Below are 13,532 nucleotides of genomic sequence, written 5' to 3'. Positions count from 1 at the left end.
AGAAAAATGCATATACAGAGAAATTAACATGTAATAAAGTAAAAGTCACTCAGTCGTGTCTGACTCTTTGCAACCCCATGGACCCCATGGAAGTCCATGGACTTCTCCAGGCCAGAATACTGGGGTGGGTAGCCTTTTCTTTCTCCAGGGGATCTTCCCAACCCAGGGATCAAACATGTAGTAAGATGTCAGAATATATGTATGCATCCCATGAGGACTTATAGGTCTTCTTGTTTTAAGACTGGAAAGAGACAACAGCAGGGAGAAGACATTTTGAATAATCATTTCATCATTCAGAAGTGAACTCTGCTTATCTGAGAGTATAAACTAGAGTGGACAGAGCTGGACCTCATAACAGAGCATCACAGAAGCTGAAAGATGTCATTTATTAGTCACTTACTCATTCATCCAATCAGACTGGCTACAAGGTAGTAGATTAAGTTCTGATCTAGATCACAGCTCCAAAAATTGAAATTTGTCTTTCTTTCTCCTCCTTCACCCTTCTTCTCCAACCCCAGATTCTGTATCTTCTCCCAAGTTAGGGCTTCCCTCATCGTTCAGTCAGCAGTCTACCTGCAATGCAGGAGACCCAGGTTCAATTCCTGGGTCGGGAACATTCCCTGGAGAAGGAAATGGCAACCCACTCCAGTATTCTTGCCTGGAGAATCCCATGGACTGAAGAGCCTGGGAGGCTATTGTCAGTGGGGTCGCAAGAGTCGGACATGACTTAGTGCACTAAACCACCACCACACTTGACAATCTTGGTAGTAGACAGAGCCCACCTTCCTCCATAAGACAGAAAATCTTGCTTCAAAATTCCTGCAGGTTGAAAGAGCCTGAGGCTCCACCAGGCAGGTGACCACATGCTGGACTCTGACTCAAGACACGGCGACACAGAGAGGCTGGAACTGGGCTGAATGCTTTGGCACACATGGCGGAGGTGGCATTGTGTTGTCCAGGTGTCAGGAGCAGCGGAGACAACAGGTCTAGCCGCAGGGCCCATTGTTCAGAATCAGGGCTGACAGTGCTGTGAACAGTGGTGTCTGTGCCCACCTGCAGGGCAGGCGTTCTTATGTGGGACCCGACCCAGGCGGAATCGTTATTCTGTTCCCGGCTGTGTAGCCTCAGGGCTGTTCTGAGGCTTTCTCTGAAATAAAACGAAACCATAAGTCTGTCTCTCTCTGTTCCATTTAGAACAAGTTGAAATCCTTTTTCCCACACACAGAACTAAGTAAGAATACCATGTAGGGAAAATCTCAGACAGCAAGGATTCAGTGACTTTTCCTTCTGCTTCATTATGATTGATATACAATACTGAGTCAGTTTATGGAGTACAGTTATTGATTTGATACACTTCTGTACTGTAAAATAATTACCACCATGGATTTATCTGACAATTGCACCATGTCACGTAATTACCTCTTCTGTGTGTGTGGAGAAAATTTAGAAGCTGACAACTCAGAGACTTTATGCTGAGCTGATAATCACTCCACCTAGTGATAGCACATGGTAGAAACAACATGTAATGCCCACCAAATGTTTTGTCTCTTTCCTCTCAGGAAAAACATTTAACTGTGTGTTTAAGACTCCTCCCCACCTTGATCATTCTCTGATCACTAACGTCAGTGGATCCCAGTCTGCCTGAACCTCAGCACTGCTTGTAGAGATTGTTACACAATACTCAGGACTCTTCCCAGACCCACATCTCAGAACGTTGGGCACAGAATCCAGAAATTCCTTATGAATGAGCCCTACTGATAAGGCTGGGGCACAGCCATGTAGCATCCTTGACATCCTACTACATGTGAGATCTGAAGATCAGTACCAACCATGTTATAAGTCTGTTCCAGATAGTCTGTCTCTAAAAGGAGTGCAGGTGACTCCTGCGCACATGGAGGATCAGGACCCCATTCCATGTGCCGTCTAGACGTGGTGTCAGAACTGTGCTGTCTGCTCAGGTGTGTGGTCTCATCAGTTCCCATAGCACTGGGGGTCCAAGGTTCAGTCCTTGTCCTTCCCCTTCTGTAGCCAATTCTCCCCTCATCTGTGACATCTTCTCAAGGCTCTAAACATCATTTATATGGTGTTACCTATTTTATCAACAATCTCAGATATGCAGATGATACCATTCTAATGGCAGAAGTGAAGAGGAACTAAAGAGCCTCATGATGAGGGTGAAGGAGGAGAGTGAAGGAGCTGGCTGAAAACTAAATATTGAAAAAACTAAGATCATGGCATCCGACACCATTACTTCATGGCAAATAAAAGGGGAAAATGAGGAAACAGAGACGTATTTCCTCTTCTTGGGCTCCAAAATCACTGCAGATGGTGAGTGCAGCCATGAACTCAGAAGATGATTGCTTCTGGGAAGGAAAGCAATGACAAACGTAGACAGTGTGTTGAAGAGTAGAGACATGACTCTGCCAACGAAGGTCCCTAGAGTCAAGGCTATGGTCTTCCCAGTGGTCATGTATGGTTGTGAGAGCTGGACCATAAAAGAAGGCAGAACACCAAAGAATTGATGCCTTCAAACTGTGGTGATGGAGAAGACATCTGAGAGTCCCTCGGACAGCAAGAGGATCAAATTGATCAGTCTTAAATGTAAACAACCCTGAATACTCATTGTGGAAGGACTGATGCTGAAGCTGAAGCTCCAGTATTTCAGTCATCTGATGTGAACAGCTGACTCATTGGAAAACTCCCTGATGCTGGAACAGATTGAGGGCAGAAGGTGAAGATGGTGTTATAGGATGACATGGCAAGATGGCATCACTGATGCAATTGACATGAACTTGGGTGGACTTTTGGAGATGGTGAGGGACAGGGAACCCTGGAGTGATGCAGTCCATGAGATCACAAAAAGTTGGACACGACCAGGTGACTGAACAACAACAACAACCTCTTCCATCTAATTTCTCCAGTCAAGTCATCTCACGTAAACCCAACTCAGTTGCCACTTTCCTAAACTGAATGTTGATGGTGATGCCTCCTCAAATGTGCTCCTTTGAGAGTCCCCTCATTTCCACAATAGGTGCCCCACTTGCCTAGTTGCAAATCTCAAATTTTGCAATCCTCTTTCATTCTTTCTCATAACTCAGATTGAATCCACTAGGAAATGCTGTAAAACGCATTTTTGGAATAGATCAAGAATCCACTCACTCATCTTCCCTGCTCACACCCCAGACAAGCAGCAGCATCCCCACCCTGGACCCTGCACTGTTTCCCTCAGGGTCCTCTGCGCCTCCCTCACCCTTTACCTCCTGACTCTGCACAGCAGCCTGACAGATGCTTCTAGAAAGCAGTCACAGCAGGTCCTCCTCTGTTCAAATTATCCTGTAACTTCATATCCTACTGAGATAAAATCAACCCCTTCTAACATCCTGGAGGCCCACAGGATCTGGCCCATCTTTGGATCTCATCTCAGCTTCTTGCTCCTTCAGTCACACCTGCCTCCTGACTCTTCCTTGAACACAGACACTCTCCTGCCCTTGCACATTTGGAGGCTCCACTGCCTGGAGAGACCCCCCCCAAACATCCTTGTGGACATTCCTTCATGTCCTTCACATCTTTACTCAAAGGTCACTTTTCCAATGAGGCCCACTGTCCACCCTAGTAACACAGCCACCTTTAGTGTCCCCACACACTTATATGCTGGGTCACCGTCCTCAGAGCACTAACCAACCTCTAAGGGAAACACTTCCCTTCTTACTTCTTACTAGGCTCCTACTACATACTCTGACGCTTCCTCCTAGAACACACTGCACATGGCTGACAAGGTTTGTCTGTTGTTCATTGAACTCTCCTAGATGCAAAAATAGTGTGTCATGTCTCTGGCACACAACAAATATCAGTTCAATGAATGGTCAATGTAAAGCGCTTCACTATTCTAGATAGAGTGTCTTTATTAACGTGATCTCAGGCCACATGCTGTCTTGCGGGAGCTACAACAGAACATCCATTTGCATTGACCTCAATGTTGCCTGCATTTTGCTCACAAAGGCTGATCTCCCTTCCCTCCCACACCAATCAGCCTGCACACCACACACAAGGCTCTTTGTCTCTTCAGAAAGGAAGATCCTTCACTTCTGGCTCCTGTAGTCAATCTTCTGTGATTTTATTAGACTCTGCTTTCTAAATCCATGAGTTGAGATGGGAGCCAACAGTAGTAGCCTTAGAAGATGTAAGGGCAGAAAAGAGGGCAGACTGCAGAGAAGAGAGAAGTCCAGCAAGAATTAAGTCAAGATATGAAACTATTGGGTCCCTCCTCTTTGTAAGTTTCATCACGTGGTTCCTTTAAAAAGTTGGAGAAAAGTTGGAAAGAAGAATCCAGCAAAATCTCTAAAAGGAGTTTAAGAGCTGGATGACTCTGAAATTTCTCTCTTGACACCACTGAGAATCCTGTGTGCATGGACCCCTTAGACTTGTGGGGACAATGACAGGCAAAGTGACCCCTGCTACTGTCAGAGATGGGGTAACCCAGAGAAGAATGAGACCAGGACTCTAAACATGAAAAAGAACAGTCATTACACCATCAACAAGAAAAATCAATAACTAAATAAGCAAAATATAAACATGTTAAAAAAAAAACAAACACTGGAGCTAAGAATTGGACCAAGGCCTGAGCCTAGGCTGACCTTTTAAGAAACGCACCCTGCCCATGGTGCTGGAGATACAACAAGGCCCAGGTGACTTCTGAGTCCATGATCACAGGTCCTTGGTGGGACAAGGGTTTAATGAAGGGACAAGGACAAAGGAATGGAGAAGAGGACCCAGTCCAGGAGTGACCATGGGCAGTGCATGGGTAGTCCAATGCATACCCACCATGTACTGATCACTGACTGGGCACAGGCCCTGTCCACACTCAGCCCCTCATAGACTCTGCCTGTACCTCTTGCAGCTGACTCAGCATAGCAAATGTGGATGGATCTGGAAGGTTCTCAGTGTTTCTATTTATTTTCTCTTTCAAACTTTAGGAATCCTCACCTTTATTATCTGATCCCACTTCATGCCACTAATTAGAAAAAACAAATTCATATATACAGATTTTATTTCCAATAAGGAAATAAGACACCATTACTCAGTGCATATGAAGCAAAGACAGGGATAGACATGGCCCAACCCCGTCTCTGCTGGAACAGGACAGTGGATCAGGGAGGAGAACACAGGTCAGGGTGGGGAGGGGAGCACGATGGGCAGGGGTGACCAGTCTCCCCAGCTCCTCACGTTATGCTAATAGGAGTACAGACACATTCAGATGCAGCTGCAGAAAGAGCAGTCTGGGGATCTCACATCACAAAGCAGGATCAAGCATCACTCAATCCCCATGACAGAGTTATTTCCTAGGCAGGTTAATAAGAAGTCTAGGGGTCCCCAAAGAGAGAGGGGTCTGGAATTCTCAAGGAGGAGGAAAGGACAAACTTTTTTGTTTCTCTACATTCCTTCAGTTCAGTTCAGTCGCTCAGTCGTGTCTGACTCTTTGCGACCCCATGAATTGCAGCACGCCAGGCCTACCTGTCTGTCACCAACTCCTGAAGTCTACTCAAACTCACGTCCATCGAGTCGGTGATGCCATCCAGCCATCTCATCCTCTGTCATCCCCTTCTCCTACTGCCCCCAATCACTCCCAGCATCAGAGTCTTTTCCAATGAGTCAACTCTTCGCATGAGGTGGCCAAAACATTGGAGTTTCAGCTTCAGCATCATTCCTTTGAAAGAACACCCAGGACTGATCGCTTTTAGAATGGACTGGTTAGGCTTATATAATAATCATGTATCCTGCTTGAGGATAGTCTCTGGAAACAACCTTCTGGCTAATCCTGTTATCTTAAGGTGTAAATTATGGGAGTAGGTCTAGTGAGGTCTTTACAACCTCCAGACAGTCTTTTGATTCACTGTAATAACTAATTAGAGAGTATATAACTCCATGGCTAACACTAGCAAGGGGGTACTCTTTCTGCCCCCTTCTGATGCCTATGTCAGAAGCTTTCTCTATCTCCTTTATACTTTAATAAAACTTTATTACAGAAAAGCTCTGAGTGATCAAGCCTCATCTCTGACCCTGGATTGAATTCTTCTCCTCCGGAGGCCAAGAATCCTGGTGACTTTGCGTCATTCAGCAACAACCTTTCACCCACAAGGCAGGTGTCTCACAATGTGAGAGAAAAGAATCAGGAACCAGTTCAGGTCAGTCATGTAAGGGCAGACGTTCTCCACAGCCCCCCACAAGCTCACATGTCCCACTCAGAGACCCCCGCCACCCAGTGTGTCCCCTCTACCCCAGTCCCTCTCCCAATCTAAGCTGTCCATGGTCTCACCTTTAAGAACCGTGAGAGGCACATTAGAGCCCTGGGCACTGTCACTGCCTGGGGGAGAACAAGACCAGGACATGGTTAGAACCCACAGGAGAGAAACAAGAGAAGGCACTTTGAGGAGAGTGAGCCCCCCATGGCCTCCTGTCTGCACCCTCACAAGGGTCTCAGGAATCACCCCCTCCATACTTACTTGAAGCCTGGGTGTAGGTCATCCTTTTTCACCTGTGAGAAGAAAATATCATGTGAGAGGCCAGGGAGAAGACTGAGTCATAAGATGCTAGAGGAACCCCTAGTCCTGGACCCCAGAGAACTTTCTGGAACTGTGGTGAAAACTCATGCTAGGATAGGGAACAGAGAAAGGAGATGTGTAAGGAATGGACCAACTGCCCTTCTGGAGGTCTGTTCTCAGCAAGGACCTCCCTTTTGACCTTCAAGTGCTAGAAACCTGGTCCCCAGCTGGAATTAGGAATTTGTCTTTCATTTTCACATGTGTTTTAGAAAAGACAAGTGATAACATCAGTTCCAGACTCCACACGTGTGTGGAGGGTACTTTTCAGTAACCAGGCAGGTAAACTTCTACCTGGGCTTGAAACCCCCAGCGAGATAAGAAAACTCAGGGCCCTCTCTCCCTTCCCTACCCGAGCGTGTCTTCATCCAGATCACAGCTCCAGCCACCACAGCCACCACGAGGAGAACCAGGCCAACAATGATGCCCATGGTGAGGAAGGGGGTCTGAGGAGGTTCTGTGGAAGAAAGGGAAGGAGACCAGACTTCAGGCTTCAGTCCTGACCTTGCTGAACTGAGTCCTGAAGGGCTCCTGCTTTATCTGAGAGGAAGCTTCATTCTGACCCCCTCCTTACCCTATCTCAGGGTGAGGGGCTCCTGAAGCCCCTCGTGCTGCACACAGCACGTGTATCTCTGCTCCTCTCCAGAAGGCACCACCAGGGCTGCCCACTTCTGGAAGGTTCCATCCCCTGAAGGCCTGGTCTCCACAAGCTCCATGTCCTGGGTCTGGTTCTCCCCATTGTGCTGCCAGGTCAGTGAGATCTCCTCAGGGTAGAAGCCCAGGGCCCAGCACCTCAGGGTGACCTCATAGTCAGAGATGGGGTGATGGGTCACATGTGCCTTTGGAGGATCTGAGGAAGAATCAGAAAAGTCAGTTTGTGTTACCTCCATGGGTCACTGAAGCAGCATCATGTGACCATCCTGAGAAAGGACAGACAGTGATTTTTTGCCCAGCTTTACTGACATATACTTAACAAATCAGTACACATTTAGAGTGTACTACATGTTGCTTATAGTGTACATATATATACATGTACACTCTGAAGCTAATTAATGTAATCATCAACTTACCTTATGTGTGTGTCTGTTTGACAGGGATGATAAGAGTGATTAAGATCAATTTTAAAGTATATAATACAGGATTATTAGCAACTATAGTCACCAGGCTGCATATCAGATATCCAGACTTAGTACAAACTTTTTTACCCTCTGAGCTACAGAACATTCAAGACCACAGTTTTGAAAAAAGCAGCACAAGAACTAGATAACAGCCTCATCTCGGAGATCAAGGATGATCTATATTAGTCCTTGGAAAATTCTAGAACAAGAGACTAGGATGCTGCTGCTGCTAAGTCATTTCAGTCGTGTCCGACTCTGTGTGACCCCATAGACGGCAGCCCACCAGGCTCCCCTGTCCCTGGGATTCTCCAGGCAAGAACACTGGAGTGGGTTGCCACCTCCTTCTCCAATGCATGAAAGTGAAAAGTGAAAGTGAAGTCGCTCAGTCCTGTCCAACTCTTCACGACCCCATGGACTGCAGCCTACCAGGCTCCTCCATCTGTGGGATTTTCCAGGCAAGAGTACTGGAGTGGGGTGCCATTGCCTTCTCCAGCGACTAGGATCAGTTCAGTTCAGTTCAGTCCCTCAGTCGTGTCCGACTCTTTGCGACCCCATGAATCGCAGCACGCCAGGCCTCCCTTGGTCCATCCACCAACTCCTGGAGTTCACCCAGACTCACGTCCATCGAGTCAGTGATGCCATCCAGCCATCTCAGCCTCTGGCATCCCCTTCTCCTCCTGCCCCCAATCCCTCCCAGCATCAGAGTCTTTTCCAATGAGTCAACTCTTCCCATGAGGTGGCCAAAGTACTGGAGTTTCAGCTTCAGCATCATTCCCTACAAAGAAATCCCAGGGCTGATCTCCTTCAGAATGGACTGGTTGGATCTCCTTGCAGTCCAAGGGACTCTCAAGAGTCTTCTCCAACACCACACTTCAAAAGCATCAATTCTTCGGCGCTCAGCCTTCTTCACAGTCCAACTCTCACATCCATATATGACCAATGGAAAAACCATAGCCTTGACTAGACAGACCTTTGTTGGCAAAGTAATGTCTCTGCTTTTGAATATGCTACCTAGGTTGGTCATAAATTTCCTTCCAAGGAGTAAGCGTCTTTTAATTTCATGGCTGCAGTCACCATCTGTAGTGATTTTGGAGCCCCAAAAAATAAAGTCTGACACTGTTTCCACTGTTTCCCCATCTATTTCCCATGAAGTGATGGGACCGGATGCCATGATCTTCGTTTTCTGAATGTTTAACTTTAAGCCAACTTTTTCACTCTCCACTTTCACTTTCATCAAGAGGCTTTTGAGTTTCTCTTCACTTTCTGCCATAAGGGTGGTGTCATCTGCATATATGAGGTTATTGATATTTCTCCTGGCAATCTTGATTCCAGCTTGTGTTTCTTTCAGTCCAGCGTTTCTCATGATGTACTCTGCATAGAAGTTAAAAAAGCAGGGTGACAATACATAGCCTTGACGTACTCCTTTTCCTATTTGGAACCAGTCTGTTTTTCCATGTCCAGTTTTAACTGTTGCTTCCTGACCTGTATACAAATTTCTCAAGAGGCAGATCAGGTGGTCTGATATTCCCATCTCTTTCAGAATTTTCCACAGTTTATTGTGATCCACACAGTCAAAGGCTTTGGCATAGTCAATAAAGCAGAAATATATGCTTTTCTGGAACTCTCTTGCTTTTTCCATGATCCAGCAGATGTTGGCAATTTGGTCTCTGGTTCCTCTGCCTTTTCTAAAACCAGCTTGAACATCTGGAAGTTCATGATTCACATATTGCTGAAGTCTGGCTTGGAGAATTTTGAGCATTACTTTACTAGCGTGTGAGATGAGTGCAACTGTGCGGTAGTTTGAGCATTCTTTGGCATTGCCTTTCTTTGGGATTGGAATGAAAACTGACCTTTTCCAGTCCTGTGGCCACTGCTGAGTTTTCCAAATTTGCTGGCATATTGAGTGCAGCACTTTCACAGCATCATCTTCCAGGATTTGAAACAGCTCAACTGGAATTCCATCACCTCCACTAGCTTTGTTCATAGTGATGCTTTCTAAGGCCCACTTGACTTCACATTCCAGGATGTCTGGCTCTAGGTCAGTGGTCACACCATCGTGTGCTGCACTCAATATGCCAGCAAATTTGGAAAACTCAGCAGTGACCACAGGACTGGAAAAGGTCAGTTTTCATTCCAATTTCAAAGAAAGGCGAGACTAGGATAGGCGCTCTAAAATTTGAGGGGGCGAATACAGACTAAAGGTTCTGACTCTGGTGGAGGCTGAATGGCTCAGAAAAGCTGGAGTCAGGCCTCGTAAGATGTTCTCAGGGTGAGAACGTGCCTTGAGAGAGAAAGTCATGGATCACTGGATGGCGGCCAGGGTCAAAGGGCACCGCTGACCAGCTGTTTCAGGGATGGTTTGTTTCCTGTTTCTTCCTCAAAGGCACTGGATTCCTTAATTGTTCTTCAGAGAAGTGGGGCCACTGGTGACTGTCTTGTACAGAATATGAAAACCTGGGCAGATTTCCTCCCTCTCCTGACAAGAACCTGGGGCGCTGTTCCCACAGGGACCCCATTTTCCTCTCCTCGTGGGAAGCCAGTTCCAGCCGGAGGGGGGATCAGGGAGGCCCCGCGCCCCTCGTACCTGCGCGCAGCAGCGTGTCCTTCCCGTTCTCCAGGTATCTGCGGAGCCACTCCACGCACTCGCCCTCCAGGTAGTTCCTCTCGCTCTCCGCAGCACTTGCCTCCTCCCACTTGCGTTTGGAGATCTGAGCTGCCGTGTCCGCCGCGGTCCAGGAGCACAGCTCCTCGTTCAGGGCGATGTAATCTCTGCCGTCGTAGCCGTACTGTTCATAGCCGCCGAGGAGGCGCCCGTCCGGCCCCACGTAGCAGCAGTACATCTCCTGGAGGGTGTGAGACCCTGACCCGCCCCGACCACACGCGGTGATTAAGCCCAAACTGAACATGAGACGGCGTCAAGTCCCCGCGAGCTCCTCCCGGGTCGGGCCGGGCGTGTTCCACAATGTTGGGGTGACTTTCGGACCCGCAGACTCGGGGAGACCCCGGGCGGTCCCTGGGGATGGGGGTCGTGACCTGGACCCGGGCCCGCGTCGCTCACCGGCCTCGTTCTGGTTGTAGTAGCCGAGTGCGGCGTTCAGGTTCGCTCGGAAAGCCTCTGCGGCGTCCTTAGCTCCCTGCGTCTCTTCATCCCAATATTCCGGGCCCTCCTGCTCCACCCACCGCGCCAGCGGCTCCATCCTTGGATTCGGGGTGTTGCTGTCGAACCGCACGAACTGTGTGTCGTCCACGTAGCCGACGATGATGAAGCGGGGCTCCCCGAGGCCGGGCCGGGACACGGCGGTGAGGAAATACCTCAGGGAGTGGGAGCCTGGGGGCGGGGAGGCGTGAGACCTGGCCGGACCTCCTCGCGGTTCGGGTCCTGGGTCCGAGGTAAGGGAGCCTGGAGGGCGGAGGGGAGGTAGGGCCAGTGAGATGGAAGAGGTCGAAGACCGGTCCAAACTTCGGAGGGGGAAGAAAAGAGGGGTTGGGATCCAAGGGAGGGACAGGACGGGACCAGGGGTGAGGGGGAGGGTCTGGGCAGGGGCGTCAGGGTCGCTCGTTCCCTGGGGTCCTGCCCCCAGGCTCCCGGGGGATCCCCTCGCCCCTCTCCGCAGAGTTCGTTCCCTCCCGACCCCGCACTCACCCGCCCGGGTCTCGGTCAGGACCAGGACCCCAAGAGGAGCAGGAGGAGGGTTCGCGGCCCCATGACTCGCATCCTCTGGGTCTGGGAAGAAGCAGAATCCGGGCGGGTCGGTGGAGACTTTGTAATCGGGATCCGCCGAGACGCTGATTGGTTTTTCTAGAAACCGAACACCCAGTGGCAGTGAGAACTGGGGCGGCATCACGAGTGTCCAAGCAGGAGGAGCCAAGGAAGAGGGCTCGACACAGGTTGTGACAGAGAAAGTGAAACTCGGGGAGACGGGGAATCCCCAACATGGAGCGTCCCAGCCCCAGACACCGCCCTTGACCTTGAGATCCGGACCGGCTCGCCCTTCAAGGACCTGGGACTTTGCACTGATCCCTTCCCTCCTGCTAGATCAGTCAGTTCAGTCGCTCAGTCGTGTCCGACTCTGCGACCCCGTGCTGCCAATCGCAGAACGCCAGGCTTCCCTGTCTATCACAAACTCCGGGAGTTCACTCAAACTCAAGTCCATCGAGTCAGTGATGCCATCCAGCCATCTCAGCCTCTGGCATTCCCTTCTCCTCCTGCCCCCAATCCCTCCCAGCATCAGAGTCTTTTCCAATGAGTCAACTCTTCCCATGAGGTGGCCAAAGTACTGGAGTTTCAGCTTCAGCATCATTCCCTACAAAGAAATCCCAGGGCTGATCTCCTTCAGAATGGACTGGTTGGATCTCCTTGCAGTCCAAGGAACTCTCAAGAGTCTTCTCCAACACCACACTTCAGAAGCATCAATTCTTCGGCGCTCAGCCTTCTTCACAGTCCAACTCTGACATCCATACATGACCACAGGAAAAACCATAGCCTTGACTAGACGAATCTTTGTTGGCAAAGTAATGTCTCTGCTTTTGAATATGCTATCTAGGTTGGTCATAACACTCCTTCCAAGGAGTAAGCGTCTTTTAATTTCATGGCTGCAGTCACCATCTGCAGTGATTTTGGAGCCCCCAAAAATAAAGTCTGACACTGTTTCCACTGTTTCCCCATCTATTTCCCATGAAGTGATGGGACAGGATGCCATGATCTTTGTTTTCTGAATGTTGTATGACCTAAATCAAATCCCTTATGATTATACAGTGGAAGTGAGAAATAGATTTAAGGGCCTAGATCTGATAGATAGAGTGCCTTATGAACTATGGAATGAGGTTCGTGACATTGTACAGGAGACAGGGATCAAGACCATCCCCATGGAAAAGAAATGCAGAAAAGCAAAATGGCTGTCTGGGGAGGCCTTACAAATAGCTGTGAAAAGAAGAGGAGCGAAAAGCAAAGGTAAAAAGGAAAAATATAAGCATCTGAATGCAGAGTTCCAAAGAATAGCAAGAAGAGATAAGAAAGCCTTCCTCAGCGATCAATGCAAAGAAACAGAGGAAAACAACAGAATGGGAAAGACTAGAGATCTCTTCAAGAAAATTAGAGCTACTAAGATGGGCAAAGATGGGCTCGATAAAGGACAGAAATGGTATGGACCTAACAGAAGCAGAAGATATTAAGAAGAGGTGGCAAGAATACATAGAAGAACTGTACAAAAAAGATCTTCGCGACCCAGTAATCAAAATGGTAGAGCCAGACATCCTGGAATGTGAAGTCAAGTGGGCCTTAGAAAGCATCACTACGGACAAAGCTAGTGGAGGTGATGGAATTCCAGTTGAGCTATTTCAAATCCTGCTAGGTAGGATGTTCAAACTACCGTACATTTGCACTCATCTCACACGCTAGCAAAGTAATGCTCAAAATTCTCCAAACCAGGCTTCAACAGTGCGTGAACTGTGAACTTTCAGATGTTCAATCTGGATTTACTAAAGCCAGAGGAGCCAGAGATCAAATTACCATCATCCTCTGGATCATTGAAAAAGCAAGAGAGTTCCAGAAAAATATCTACTTCTGCTTTATTGACTACATCAAAGCCTTTGATCATGTGGATTACAAAACCTGTGGAAAATTCTTCAAAAGATGGGAATACCAGACAGCCTGACCCGCCTCCTGAGAAATCTGTATGCAGGTCAAGAAGCAACAGCTAGAGGATATGAAACAACAGACTGGTGCCAAATTGGGAAAGGAGTGGGTCAAGGGTGTTTATTGTCACCCTGCTTTTTAATTTATATGCAGAGTACATCATGCAAAATGGTGGGCTGGATG

The 13,532-nt window shown here is 48.3% G+C and overlaps 2 pseudogenes; both read right to left on the bottom strand.

The window, feature by feature from the left end:
• Positions 1-6,494, bottom strand: part of LOC129647194 (BOLA class I histocompatibility antigen, alpha chain BL3-7-like) — a 47,477-nt pseudogene extending 40,983 nt beyond the window's left edge.
• LOC129647193 (BOLA class I histocompatibility antigen, alpha chain BL3-7-like) lies at positions 89-11,556 on the bottom strand (annotated as a pseudogene).
• Between the last annotated feature and the right edge of the window lie 1,976 nt (positions 11,557-13,532).

Source organism: Bubalus kerabau, chromosome 3 (genome assembly GCF_029407905.1).
Source record: "Bubalus kerabau isolate K-KA32 ecotype Philippines breed swamp buffalo chromosome 3, PCC_UOA_SB_1v2, whole genome shotgun sequence".
In the NCBI taxonomy this organism is placed as follows: Eukaryota; Metazoa; Chordata; class Mammalia; order Artiodactyla; family Bovidae; genus Bubalus; species Bubalus kerabau.
Note: the sequence above shows the minus strand (reverse complement) of the source record. Positions and strands in the feature narration are given on the sequence as shown.